At 40.6% G+C, this 14,096-nt stretch overlaps 1 protein-coding gene across 2 annotated transcripts in view; it reads right to left on the reverse strand.

Annotated features, from left to right (window-relative positions):
* The window catches only part of LOC136866633 (leucine-rich repeat-containing protein 15), a 175,342-nt gene that overhangs the window by 97,295 nt on the left and 63,951 nt on the right, over positions 1–14,096 (reverse strand). Inside the window, exon 2 of one of the 2 annotated variants that reach the window (XM_067143761.2) lies at positions 429–516. The exons of the other annotated variant lie outside the window; for it this stretch is intronic. The gene's annotated coding sequence lies outside the window, so the exon portion shown is untranslated. The remainder of the gene's footprint in view (positions 1–428; positions 517–14,096) is intronic. 2 annotated transcript variants of the gene reach the window in all.

Consider the following 14,096-nt stretch of genomic DNA (forward strand, 5'->3'; position numbering starts at 1 on the left):
GCCCAATCTACTGGGCCTTAGCAGGAAAAGAACAGGTTAAGTAAATGGCCCGGAATACCAAAAAGAATGGAGGTGTATACTTGCACTCCTAAATACACATTTTAAAACCTAAAAGGCACTAGGCAGATGAAACAGGGGCTATTCCCAAACTATGGAGGTGACCCGTATAAGGAAAAATGTAAAACAATAAGGAAAAGAAGAAAATCAGTTACCAAAACGTAGTCACCTCAAACCAATATGAAGGGGAGCTCGAGAGGGTAAATCACTCTCTATCCCCGAATTACAGTTACAAATTTACTTAAGTTTTTACATAAACTGGTAGAAATTTACATATTTGTAAAGATGGGTTACATGGTAAAAGTTTCGGGCCTTTCCCGCGGGTTAAACTGCTGAGCTAGCAAGAAATAAAGATGTTAAGCGGCCACTACCTTACTGAAGAACTGCTCCCTGATGGAAGAGGCGCTTCCCGTCTCCTGTTACACGTCCATACACTAGGTTAGATGTTGATGAAGTGGCCTAGAGGCAAGAAATTCAGCAGTTTTTATACCCTCGGGGAAGGTTCGAGACCTTTCATGAATAATTAAGACACACCCACAGGCTTTTATTGGGTAGCTTAAAGTTACACATCAAAGTCGAAGAAGAAAGACACGATTGGTCAAAAATTAATTACAGAAATTCTGGATTGGCTAAGTTCAAAACTGGCGGAAAGAAAGATTAATATTGCCAACCCATAAATGAAAGAACGAAATTTAGTAAGGACAAAAACTTATGAGTACAACATTTCTTCAAGAAAGTTCCTTCACTTCGCACCAGGGTGCATGATCACAGTTTTAGGCAGTGACATCTATGAGAGAATGTCCAAACTTCTTGATAAATAGTAAACAAAACACGTCGAAATTCACACAGTGACATCTTCAGAGGAAAGGTTTAAGTAGATCCAGTTTTAAGTTCACTCTTTCTCGTGTAGGGGAGTACTTTAAGGCGGAAAATTCGAATGTGCGGCGTAGAGGTGTACCACCCGGTACAATTATTATTATTATTATTATTATTATTATTATTATTATTATTATTATTTTCGATGTTTTGTAAACGTGATTACAAGTGGAAATATGACACTCGGTTGAGGTTTCAGCCTATTATGGAGTTTTTATTTAGCTTTTCCTGGAACGTATGATTTGCTTTAAAATTTCAGCTTTTAAAATGATTTCCGGTAATGGAAAGGGAGAGTGGTAAAATTATTTGATTGAAGAGAATTGAAAAAATACAATATTTTTTACAATTTGATTTACATCACACCGACACACATAGGCTTTATGGCGATGATGGGATAGGAAAGGACTAGGAGTGGGAAGGAGGCGCCCGTTGGCTTGATTAAGGTACACCCCCAGCATTTGCCTGGTGTGAAAATGGGAAACCACGGAAAACCATCTTTGGGGCTGCCGACAGTGGGGTTTGAACCCATTATTTCCCGAAAGCAAGCTTACAGCTGCGTGGCCTTAACCGCACGGCCAACTCTCTCGGTCAATAATTCATTATGCTTGTATATAGTCCTATATGACATTTAAAGGAATAATAATATTGACGAAAGTAAAGGACTCGGATGTTCACACGGTGTTGCACATCTAATCTTTAAATTGTAAAAAGTGGTAAGGTATGAATGGGGACTGCTACACGTATTGTACGAAGGGAAAGCAACAAACTGTATATACAGAAAATATAACTTATTCAATAGCTTTTAATAGGCCTAATATAAATACACACAAAAAGTGAAAAACGGACCACAATTCCAGGCTATCATGCACATCTTTTCTTACTTTCTTTTTTGTACCAATTCGCTTTACGTCGCACTGATACACATAGCTCTTACGATGACTATGGGGCAGGAAAGGGCTACGAGTGGGAACAAACGACTGTGGCCTTAATTAAGGTACAGCCCCAGCATTTTCCTGGTGTAAAAGTTGGAAACCATCTTCAGGGCTGCCGACAGTGGGGTTCAAACATAATATCTCCTGAACGTAAGCTGACAGCTACGTGACCTAAGTCTACAGCCACTCGCTCGGTATCATGCACTTGATTTTTCTGGATATTCGCTTGGAAAGGCTTGGCCATTCAGTGAAAGGAAAATGTCATCCCTTACATTTTCTAAAAGATTAATTTCAGTCATCAAGGTAGGATCCAAATAATCTGATTCACGCCTACAGGGCAATCAGTCGCAAAGTCAGCCCAAGTAGGCTAATTCACATGACAATAAGTGTCACGCAAAGTATTATTTTATACGTACAGAAATGAGTTTCAAGGAAAATGCCTGTGAAATGATATGCCATGGCCCTTTGTGAACCTCTCTATATAGCCATAAGCTGCACAGGAGACTGGCATTTTTCTTCAGAGAAGTATATACTTCAATTTATCGGGAAGCTCCAGTAGTGACAGTCGCAAACCACGGCCGACTGGATCCCTCGCTGCGCTCCTTATAGCTAGAGCGACGCATCAAGTCGGCCGTGCCCAAACAATCCAGCTTTTGCCAAACAGCGCGCTCGTTCAACTTCGCACGCGACTGCAGCGCCAATGCTACCTCTAGTGTATCATTTACTAACCCTATGGTTGGCCCAGCCGAACGCAGCTAACGGTTCCTATGTTAGAGCTTAGCCTACAAGGAATACAAAGCCTGCCCAATAGCCACTCATAGCTGTCCGCCCTGTGGATGCTATATTTGCCGCTAGAGGCGCTGCAATTCAACCTCACATGAACACTTCGGTTGGTGGTATTTCTACCCGTTGTATGCTTACTGGTGGCGTCCACTGCGAAAGTTGAATGTTAATACAGATAGAAATAATGAAACTCAATAATGATTTTGTTTTGGCCGAATCCTTGGCTGAATGGTCAGCGTTGAGGCCTTCGGTTCAGAAGGTCCCAGATTCGATTGCCAGCCGGATAGGTGATAATAATCACGTCTAATTAATTCTTCTGACTCGGGGACTGGTGTTTGTGTTTGTTCCAACACTTTACCTTTCATATTCAGACAATACACTACACTTCCAACCACCACAGAAACTTGATATAGTGATTACTAGACCTCGGATTTTTAGGGTTGAAAATGTTATTTTAGCTGCCTAAAACAGACTCTCAAATAGTCTCTACAATATTTTTAGGTAGCTGCAGTTTTACGTATCTTAATATGCATTATTTAAAATACCATGTTGATTTTGCTAAATTGATTATAATTCGTTATGAGGAAATATAAAACAAGTTTCACTCACCTCTTTGCTGCAAACGTCACAGAATATAATTTTACCATCCTATATGAAATGCGTAAACTCTTGTAAATTGAGGATGACTTGGAACCTGACACTTTCGGCTTAATTCACACACTGAGCAAACGGGAAAAGAGTATTGTTAAAATACGTCAGTTATATTACAATGGTGTACTGTTGCGTACCGTTTTCTAAACAAGGCTCTAGAAATAAAGTTCCTGGAACTAGTTTCCATGAATTCCCTTGCCAAGAGCCAACTAGGGAATTATGGATTAAAGTAATAAGCAGATAAGGTGTGGTACAGTAAAGACGCAGACCGTGTGACGGCAAAAGTTAGGTTTCTTATTATTATTGCTCCTGTTCTGATGATAATAATTTCCGTATTCGGTTGTGTACATGTCAAGAGTGTGTGGATAAAATTAGTAGTATCCAGAGTCCCTTTTCACTAACGTCATTAATAAAAATCAAAGACAGAGGTGGTCTCACGTCTAAGGTATCCAAAGCCAAGTTTTGTTTCACTGCTGATGAAACCGGGGCAAGTAAGGGACGAAATGTTATCGGTAACGCTGGGCAGTCCAAAAATAGCACAAACATTAATCCAAATACTTGTTGCCACATGTTGCTAAAATTCCTATTCTACAGTGTGAGAAAAGTGATCATCCTGAGGAACTAAGCAGAATAATACTGCAGAAGTTTCTGCGCCCCTCTGTCACTAACTACGCTAATAGCATGACAGATGAGTATCGCCGAGAACACTGCTTGAGAAGAAAAACAATTTATGAGGAGAAAATATCAAGGAAAATGGTTAAAGTCGTTCCTTTTCACTGAAAATCTACGGTGTGGTAGTAAAACTATCTAGTGCAGACCTTATATACTTTTAAATTCCAGACAAATTTCGACAGGTATGTGTGTTCTCTGAAATGAAAATCCATAGCTGAATTGAACTCCTAGGGGTAAAAGGTGAACATTTATTATTTTCTACCTCATTCTGCTCAGTAACGTATATAATATACAGGAAGTATAGTGTAGAGCTAAATTTGTGCTGGTTTTAACTCCCGTTAGTAATGCTAGTGACTACTTATGTGAGGTGGTATACTAGCGCTGCAGTGGTCAAGACGCGCACTGCCAGGCGGACACTGTTACTGAAGAGAGCACTGCGAGTGAGCAGGGTTTGTATTCCTTGTAGGCTAAGGTTAGAGTTGCTGAAAGGGAAGAACAAAGGAAAAATGGGATATTTTTAGTTCATGGCATTAATTTATCTAGAAATTTAAATTGTGAATTTTCTACATTCTTTCAATCGTTGTTTCATCCTGAAGATAAATTCAAAGTGCTTTTTGGAATAAGCATTGTGATATTTCAACTGCTATTTCAATGGAAAGGTGTAGCCTACTTTTCAACTAATTAAATAAGTTTTTCGCAATCCATTTTTAACACAGCGCAATCCAAAGATTTCACAGGAAATTACGTAAAGTAATTCAAGGTTCTCTCAGGAATGTGAACATCCGCAAAGGAAGCGAACACCATGTATGGCATGGACTCGACGCGACTGCTACACACCCGAATACTTTACGAACGTTACCGAAATTAAATTCCGGAGGGAGAAGCGGAAGAAATATTCTCATCAAGCAACTTCCTCTTTTTCTATTACACAGCGAAATAATATTTTGCTGCCTTCACGCCGCGTCTCCCTTCCGCTAGGTGCGAGTGAGCCCTTATTGTACATGGCGTCTGCACTCTTGCATCGGTTTTCTTTTAAGGGGACACGGAACGGTTAAATTTTACATTTTTGTATTTTATGAATCTCTGAAGTCTGCTTTTTAAAATTATGTATACATTATTATTTAACCATTAAAAATTGCCATAATTTTAATTTATACTTGCGTTAACAATGAGAAAATCGTCAGTAATTGCTACGAAACCGAGTTGAATAATCACATTGCCATAACTTGGCGATTATGAAGGCTAGGATGTAGGGACTTTTTTCATTCAAGAGTACATTCTTTACCTTTTAATTCTGTAGTGGCTAGACTGCACAATTTTTACTTGTCTTTTGTTTATTCTTTCTGCACTCCATGACATGCATTTCCATGCTTACTACTTAGAATTATTTATTTTTGAGGTGATTCGCTAATTAGCTATGAATATTCAGTAATTCAAGTTCAAATTGCCAAGAAGTAATCGTATTTTTAATAAAAGGAGGAAATATTGCTAAATGTCTGATATTACAGAGTTAGGACTGGAAATAGAAAGGAATTGTGTGAATTTCGTGAAGGAATTGGACCGAGAAAGACTACAGAAAGCAGAAGGAATAGCTCAGGAAGTGCAGAAAAAAGCTAGGTAATCCAGGAACAAGGCTAAACGGAAGCTAGAAGACCTGTATGAATCCAAGGAAGAGCCAGATTCTTCCTCACATGGGGCAGGGATGCACTGAAATATGAACACGTGTATGGAAAGTTTTACTGCAGTTTTCTCAGTTTCCATTTTGTTTTAATGTATGGTCCTTTTTCTAGGTGACTATTTATCACGGAGCTGTGTAATTTTCGTCATGAATTTGTCTCATATTGGTTAACATTTAAACGGAAGAATTTTTGTTATTTAAGTATAACTATTTGGGATTTGGCTGATTTTTAAAGAAAAAAATCATTCAATTTCTTGACTGTTTAAAAAAATATGTATCTGAGTCCCCTGAAGTTCAATTTAAAAAACGATCCGTCAATATGTCAAGTAAGGTGTGAATGAAATGTGACATAAATTCCATTTTTATAACTTTATTAGATCCGGAGGAAAAGGAACATGATTTTTTTTTAAATTCACATTGGTAAGATAGTCGGCGCCGTATCCCCTTTAATGTACTTACGTTACGGATACACGGAAAGAAACATTTTAAGACGTTTTTAGTGTTTGGGAAGAACGCGTATATTTAACTTACAATTATGTTTAATGCCTGAATTGACAGATAAAAGAGCAGGCTACCCTTGGAAAAAAAAAAAAAAAAAATCTGAAACTTAGTTTTCATGAAGTAGCGCTTCAAAGTAAAGCAAAATTTGTGCTAAATATGTGACGTCACACGCATACTCTGTTATAAGATGGCGCTGTGTTGACTCACGCGCTCATTTGGAGGTTAGCTGTCATTGTGAATACGTCGTGGTCAGTTGCATAGAATAACAAATTTAACAGTGGGAAAGAAAGATTTGATTACGGTTCGGCAAAAACGTGCAAAAGAAAGAGTTGAAACGAGAAAAGTGAATGATGAAGGAATAACAGAAATAAAACGAAAAGAGCATAATAGGCGTTACTATGAGAAATTGAAGTCCGGCCCCGCGGTGTAGGTGGCAACGCGTCCACCTGTTACCCGGCGGCCCCGAGTTCGATTCCCGGCTGGGACAGGGGTTTTTAATTGTAAATGATTAATATTCCTGGCCTGGGGACTGGGTGTTTGTGTCGTCCTTAACGTTCCTTTCCTCACATTCAACACTCTATTACACTTCCTCTATTCCAGTTATACGCAGGTTCATATCACATGGTGCAAGTAGGGGCAAAAGATGTGTACAGGTGGACGCCCCGAACAAATAGCATTAAAAAATGAGAAACTGAAACAGCGAAAAGACCGATAACAATTAACACACACAGTTATTGCCCCCATTCCAAGTGTACCACGTTCTAGTGAATAAAATTAATTATCTACATAACATTTGTATTTTATTTCTAATAACCAAGTCTACGAAAGCCACAAAACCCTACGGCCATTACAATACTGACAGCCTACCGCCAATTTTTTTTTTTTTTTTTTTTTTTTTTTTTTTTTTTTCCACTTCAAACGATCCATAGTATTCCGAGGGTTGAGTTTTGCGAGGTGCATTTAATCTCACACCCTGTCCAGCCAATGTGTTTGTTGTCTTCGTGACAGGCGACGCTGCACGTTCAGTTGAAGGGCGGTCTTTGCCAATGCAGCAATGTACATCTCCATGTTATCGAACACATGATTCCTGCATTTTTTGTGTGACTGGGGGTAACATTGAATTTCTTTCGTACATCATCGTTCCGTGCATGGCACGGTCGAGTCAAGCCAATGGACCATTCCAGCATCTTCAGTTCCATTTCACGTTTTCATGTTGTCGGTTCGGATCACTTTGCGGTAGACATAAAATTTTTATGCAATGGAATTTTCTTATCGTACACTCCAGTTACTTGGAGCCATTTAAGTGTTGTAGAATGTATCTGTTGTTCAGTCTTGGAGATGTTTTGACCCATAATGTGTGCGTTGCTGGAACTTACTAGTCCACGTAAAGACTGACATGCACCACGATGGTGCCTTGTTCAAAACTGTATGCACGGTAAGATACGCGACCACGCACAGGGTAATTGCGAAATTGCTACCGGTTACGACTTTAAGTTAAATTAAAATCGCGTTATAGTGATAACACGCAAAATGAGACCGCATATAACATATTTGCACTATGAAGGTAAACTTTCACTTGATAAATCTCTCCGCACGATAAAAACACATGACGTTTGTCTACTATGATATACTGGGTGAATCATCCGCGCCTATTTCTTCGGATTTATGCGGACTACAGTTCACCTAATAACGTGAAAACACCTCTTCAGCTAATAAGTTCTTGTGTAGGAGATGGCTGAGAATGGATATATTCGTAAGTAGGTAATAATGAATGAACGCAGAGAACCGTGCTGCGCGTACCAAAATATACCCGCAGTCGGTGCCCTTTGTCCAAATTGGAAAATACGTTGTGTTTCCCATGAATTACGTCTTACTTCTCCGTAGACTACCATATCCATGTACTCATCAAGTGGTTGCCAGTACCAGAAATATGTGTAGCCAGATTTTCCTTGCCGCAAAAGCCCCAGTGTATTGAATCATACCCCACTTAAAAGCCTAGACACTTAAGGGGCCCATAGATGTGCAATATTATTGCGCAATATCGGGGTTTGTGCAATATAATTGATAGTTTGTATTTAATATTGAAGGGTTGTGTAATATATTGTACGAAATCAAAACAGTTTGAAATATATTGCGCAAATCGCAAAATACTGTGTCGTGTGTTGGCAATATTGTGCAATATCGCGTCCTCACGCCAGTTGGTATCAACAAGTGGGGGAGAACGTATCTTGATGGGAGACAAACAGGAGGAGAAAAGGTTTATTTTGGAGTTTATCGAAGCCTTCCGGCTCTATGAGACGTTAAGAGCAAAGATTACAGTAATTGCGTTAAAGAAAGGTGAACAGAACGCGGTGCTTATTGAGAAATATCGCGAAATATACCCGAAAGCTGACAAGCAAGAAGTTATTGTAAAACATCAGTTCTCTGCGTGCAAACTTCCGGACGGAAGTGAAGCGGCTTCGTGATACAGAAAAGAGTTTTCACCAAACAAAATACCGGCATGGACTGACTATATATTGCCACGCATATTGTACGTCTATGAGCGCTTTTGCACAATATATTGCACAACCAGCAATATTATCTCCACACGATTCCATTTATTGCACAAACCCGATTGTTGGTGCAATAATATTGTATGTCTGTGGGCAGCTAACAATATATTGTACAATCCATATTGCGCAATCATATTGCACGTCTATGGGCCTCTTTACGTATCTACAAAGACGCACACGAGATGCTGTCAGTTGGTACAATTATTTTATTCACATATATTTACAAAGCAAAAACATAATCTCAAAACAAAACTCTCACATCACAACCCGCCATTTAAAGACAACTGCCAATCGCTGCACATCGAGATGACAACATTGAAACACAAATAAAACAGTTGACTGCTTAAAAGCATGTCGTCCACGTCGTCACAAGTATAACCTTGCTACACCATGACTTTTCAACCAATAACTTCCAACAACAACTAACTTAACAGCAACTAACTTCCCCGTCAAGATTGTCTCTTTATATAGGTGCCTGGCCAGGCTTCTAGAAAGTTACATTACAAAAATATCTTCGTGAAAATTCTAGAGTGCGTAATGCACAGTTTACAACGGATGGAATATTCTCAATCGTTCTCGTGCCTATTATCATTCTGGAAGTTACAGTGTGTTTCACAATAATGGTTTACAATTTATAAATACAGGTAAGAATAAATTATAATATAAATTTACAGGTATTTACATTAACGGAACTGATATCAATGTCTATGTACAACACACGTGTTCCATGACATAAACTCACACACAATACGATCATTCGACTACGTAAATAATAGTAATAGCTTACTAATGCTTTCATGACATAACCTACCGAGCTCGATAGCTACAGTCGCTTAAGTGCGGCCAGTACCCAGTATTCGGGAGATAGTAGGTTCGAACCCCACTATCGGCAGCCCTGAAAATGGTTTTTCGTGGTTTCCCATTTTCACACCAGGCAAATGCTGGGGCTGTACCTTAATTAAGGCCACGGCCGCTTCCTTCCCACTCGTAGCCCTTCCCTGTCCCATCGTCGCCATAAGACCTATCTGTGTCGGTGCGACGTAAAGCAACTAGCAAAAAAAAATAAAAAAAAAATGACATAACCTCACACACAATACGATCATTCAACTACATAAATCATAATAATACTAAAGGGATGTAACACTTCATAGCTATACATACAAGTAATAATAATATTAACCATAATCGCATAATAATAATAATAATAATAATAATAATAATTCGAGCTCGATATCTGCATTAGTTACCCATGGGTAAGAGAATATTGTTTTCAAGTTATACCTGTTATCGCACTTGCGTCAACACTCCGAGTAGATACAATTCCCAGTGGCGTAATATTAGGGCCTGCAATGCAGGCAGGCCCGGGGCTTTAAGGGACCGCAGATTTCCACAGAAAGACTAAATAAATTACCCGAATGACACTCTGCACAGGGAAGGTGGCTTCGTGATGTGTTTGTAGAATGGATCGAAAACGTTTGTTTTTACAGTGCGTTTACAGTAATCGTCGGATATTTGCATGTGCCAGCAAATTTTTTTTTATTGCGTTGAGTTTAAGGTAAGAGGGCCACAATTTTCTCACATGACCCCACCACCGAAACTGATTTATGCGTACAACTTCATCCATCGAGTTAATAGCTAACTTAATTTTATGTCGTAATTTCGAAAACTCCATTGCCACTGTTCTAACCGCTTATTCATTCTTGCAACTTTCATGTCTGTTACTTCGAACTTGTAAATAAGGTATTCTGAACCCACCCAGCTTTCACTCCCGTACAGACCGATGTAAAGATAGTTTCGTTCGAAAACTTTCTTCTTTCTTACAGAATACCGTTGTTCGCAATTGCGAGGTCGCTGCATTAGCTTTACTACACCTTTATTCATCTGCACTTACTGTACTAACATCCTGAGAGAATACACATCCTAAGTACTTGATATGATCTACCTGTTCCAGTTCCGTTTTCCTACCCTTCTTCCGTACTGGCATCACTTTATTTTAAAAGCATATCTACAAACTTCATTTTCTGGCAATACTTAGATATAAGAATATCGTCCAGAAAAAGGTTGAAAGAACACGAGAGTCGGCATGACGCGTGGCCCGCCCCCTTCCTCCAGTTTTTCTCACAAGATAGCCAAGGTTGATCTCCACACAATGCTATCTCCTCGTTACACCTGACGTCAGTTCACTACTTAGTGTGTCATCCACAATCTGTGACTCCGCAGCACAGGAAAAGTTACGTCACTAACGACATGGATTTCTTTACTGAAGTATCTTAATGGAAACGAGAGATAAATTTAGTATAGTCATTCACGAATCCTAATGGAGTTCCTTTGTAGTAGGTTACTGAGGTGCGATCACTTCACAATAAAAATATTATTTGCTTTACGTCCCACTAACTACTTCTACAATTTTCGGAGACGCCAAGATGCTGGAATTTAGTCCTGCAGGAGTTCTTTTACGTGCCAGTAAATCTACCGACAAGAGGCTGACGTATTTGAGCACCTTCAAATACCATCGGACTGAGCCAGGATCGAACCTACCAAGTAGGGGTCGGAAGGCCAGCGTCTCAACCGTCTGAGCCACTCAGCCCGGCTTTCGCATAAGAATGCGTGATGCTGTCTTTCGTATCACGCAGTGTTCGCTTCCTAATTGTCTCATTGTAGCTCAGACAGTAGTACAGTAGACGACAGAGCGCTGGTCTTCTGAGCCCAGGTTGGCGAGTTCGATCTTGAGGCAGTCAGGTGGTATTTGAAGGTGCTCAAATACGCCAGCCTGCCTCGTGCTAGATGATTTACTAGTACGTAGAAGAACTCCTGCAGGAAAAAATTCCGGCCCCTCAGCGCTTCCCAAAACTGTAAAAGTAGCCAATGGGACGTAAGTTAAACCAGTCGTAGTATCAGGCTCCTTGAATGAATGGTAAGTGTTGAAGCTTTCGGTTTAGAGGGTCTCGGGCTCGATTCCCGGTTGGGTCGGAGATTTTAATCGCATCTGATTTCCTCTGACTCGGGGACTGTGTGTTTTTGTTTGTTCCAACACACTCCTCTTCATATTTATACAGCACAACTAATAACCATGAGAGAAACATTCCTCCTCATAGCGTTGGCGTCAGAAAGGGCATCCGGCCGTAAAACAAGGCCGCATTCATTTTTGCTATTTGCTTTACGTCGCACCGACACAGATAGGTCTTATGGCGACGATGGCATAGGAAAGGCCTAGGAAGTGTAAGGAAGTGGCCGTGCCCGACATTTGCCTGGTGTGAAAATGGGACACCACGGAAAATCATCTTCAGGGCTGCCGACAGTGGGGCTCGAACCCACTATCTCCCGACTACTGGATACCGGCCGCACTTAAGCGACTGCAGCTATCGACCTCGGTGTTATTATTATTATTATTATTATTATTATTATTATTATTATTATTATTATTATTATTATTAATATTATTATTATTCAGTTCATGATACAAACAGTGATCGGCTGAAAAATCTTTAAATCTCTGAGCACCACTAAGACCGCAAAGAATGTTAATATTATCACAGAAGTCTTGGTTAGTCGGAGGAATATCTACACTTCGTCAATAAAGGAGCGCATATCATTGTTTTCAGTACGAATTTAAGACAGAACATTAGCTGCAAATTGCCGTAACAGCTATTTGTCACTTTCCTGGCATAATACGACTGCAGTTTCTTTTTCTTTTGCGAAGTGTTTGTTTATTGGTCCAGTTCCTTAGCTGGAATGGTCAGCGTACTGGTCTTCGGTCCAGAGGGCCCCGGGTTCAATGCTCGGACGCGGAGGATTTTAACTGTGTGTGGTTAATTATTTTTGGTTCGGGGACTAGGTGTTTGTATTCGTCTCAACACAACACGCTTGACAACTAACTACCGAAGGAACACGCTGTAGCGAATACATCTTTCCACACTGCGTTTGCTTCAGCAAGGGCATCTGACCGTACAACTCGTCGTACACTTGCCGAAAACCAAAAATTGAGATTAAGGCCGGGAAGAACAAGAAGAAGGCGAAGTGTATATTGGACCAATATACATTAAAGAGAATCAAGAAGAAACGAAATGAAATGGCGTAAGTTATGGCTTTTAGTGCCGGGAGTGTCGGAGGATATGTTCGGCTCGCCAGGTGCAGGTCTTTTGAATTGACTCCCGTAGGCGAGCTGAGCGTCATGATGAGGAGGAAATGATGATGAAGACCACACATACACCCAGCCCCCGTGCCAGCGAAATTAACCAATGATGGTTAAAATTCCCGACCCTGCCGGGAATCGAACTCGGGACCCCTCTGACCAAAGGCCAGCATGCAAACCATTTAGCCATGGAGCCGGATAATCAAGAAGTAATTCATATAGATGACTACAGAATGGGACGAGGCACGAGTCTTCCATACCAGAGTCAATCATAACAATAATGTTATTCGTTTTACGTCCCACTAACTACTCGTACGTTTTTTAGAGATCGGAATGTTATCACGTTGAATTGTTTTACATGCCGCTAAGCACGAGGTAGATGTATTGGACCACATTCAAATACCACTAGACTGAAGGAACCAAGTTCGAAGCCGTCAACTTGTATTCAGAAGATTGGCACTTCTACCACCTGACACAGTAGCAGTGATTAGATGGGGAAGGGGGAGGGGGGAGAGGCCAGCCTCTCCACTTGATGAAGAAAAAGTTACATTTTTATTCCATTTCAATCGGCTGAATGTAGTAATTTTAAAAAAGCGAGTTGTACAAACCCTGTTGTCTTAGCAGCTAATTCTTTCCTTAATGTTTTTAAATTACTAATAAAAGTTTTAGCGGAAATTCTTTCTTTCTTCTTTCTTTCTTTCTTTCTTTCTTTCTTTCTTTCTTTTAAATCTGTTTACCCTCCAGGGTTGGCTTGTCCCTCCGACTCGGCGAGGAATCCCACCTCTACCGCCTCAAGGGCAGTGTCCTGGAGCGTGAGACATTGGGTCGGGGATACAACTGGGGAGAATGACCAGTACCTTGCTTAGGCAGCCTCACCTGCTATGCTGAACTGGGGCCTTGGTGGGGGATGGGATGATTGGAAGAGATAGACAAGGAAGACGGAAGGAAGCGGCCGGGGCCTTAAGTTAGGTACCATCCCGGTATTTGCCTGGAGAAGTGGAAAACCACGGAAAACCACTTCCAGGATGGCTGAGGTGGGAATCGAACCCTCCTCTACTCAGTTGACCTTCCGAGGCTGTGGACCCCGTTCTAGCCCTCGTACCACTTTTCAAATTTCGTGGCAGAGCCGGGAATCGAACCCGGGCCTCCGGAGGTGGCAGCTAATCACACTAACCACTACACCACAGAGGCGGACATTAGCGGAAATACCACAAAATATTTTTCGTCGCGGCTAACTGACTGATTTGTATAGCGCCACAGCA

This window comes from Anabrus simplex, chromosome 1, assembly GCF_040414725.1.
Source record: "Anabrus simplex isolate iqAnaSimp1 chromosome 1, ASM4041472v1, whole genome shotgun sequence".
In the NCBI taxonomy this organism is placed as follows: domain Eukaryota; kingdom Metazoa; phylum Arthropoda; class Insecta; order Orthoptera; family Tettigoniidae; genus Anabrus; species Anabrus simplex.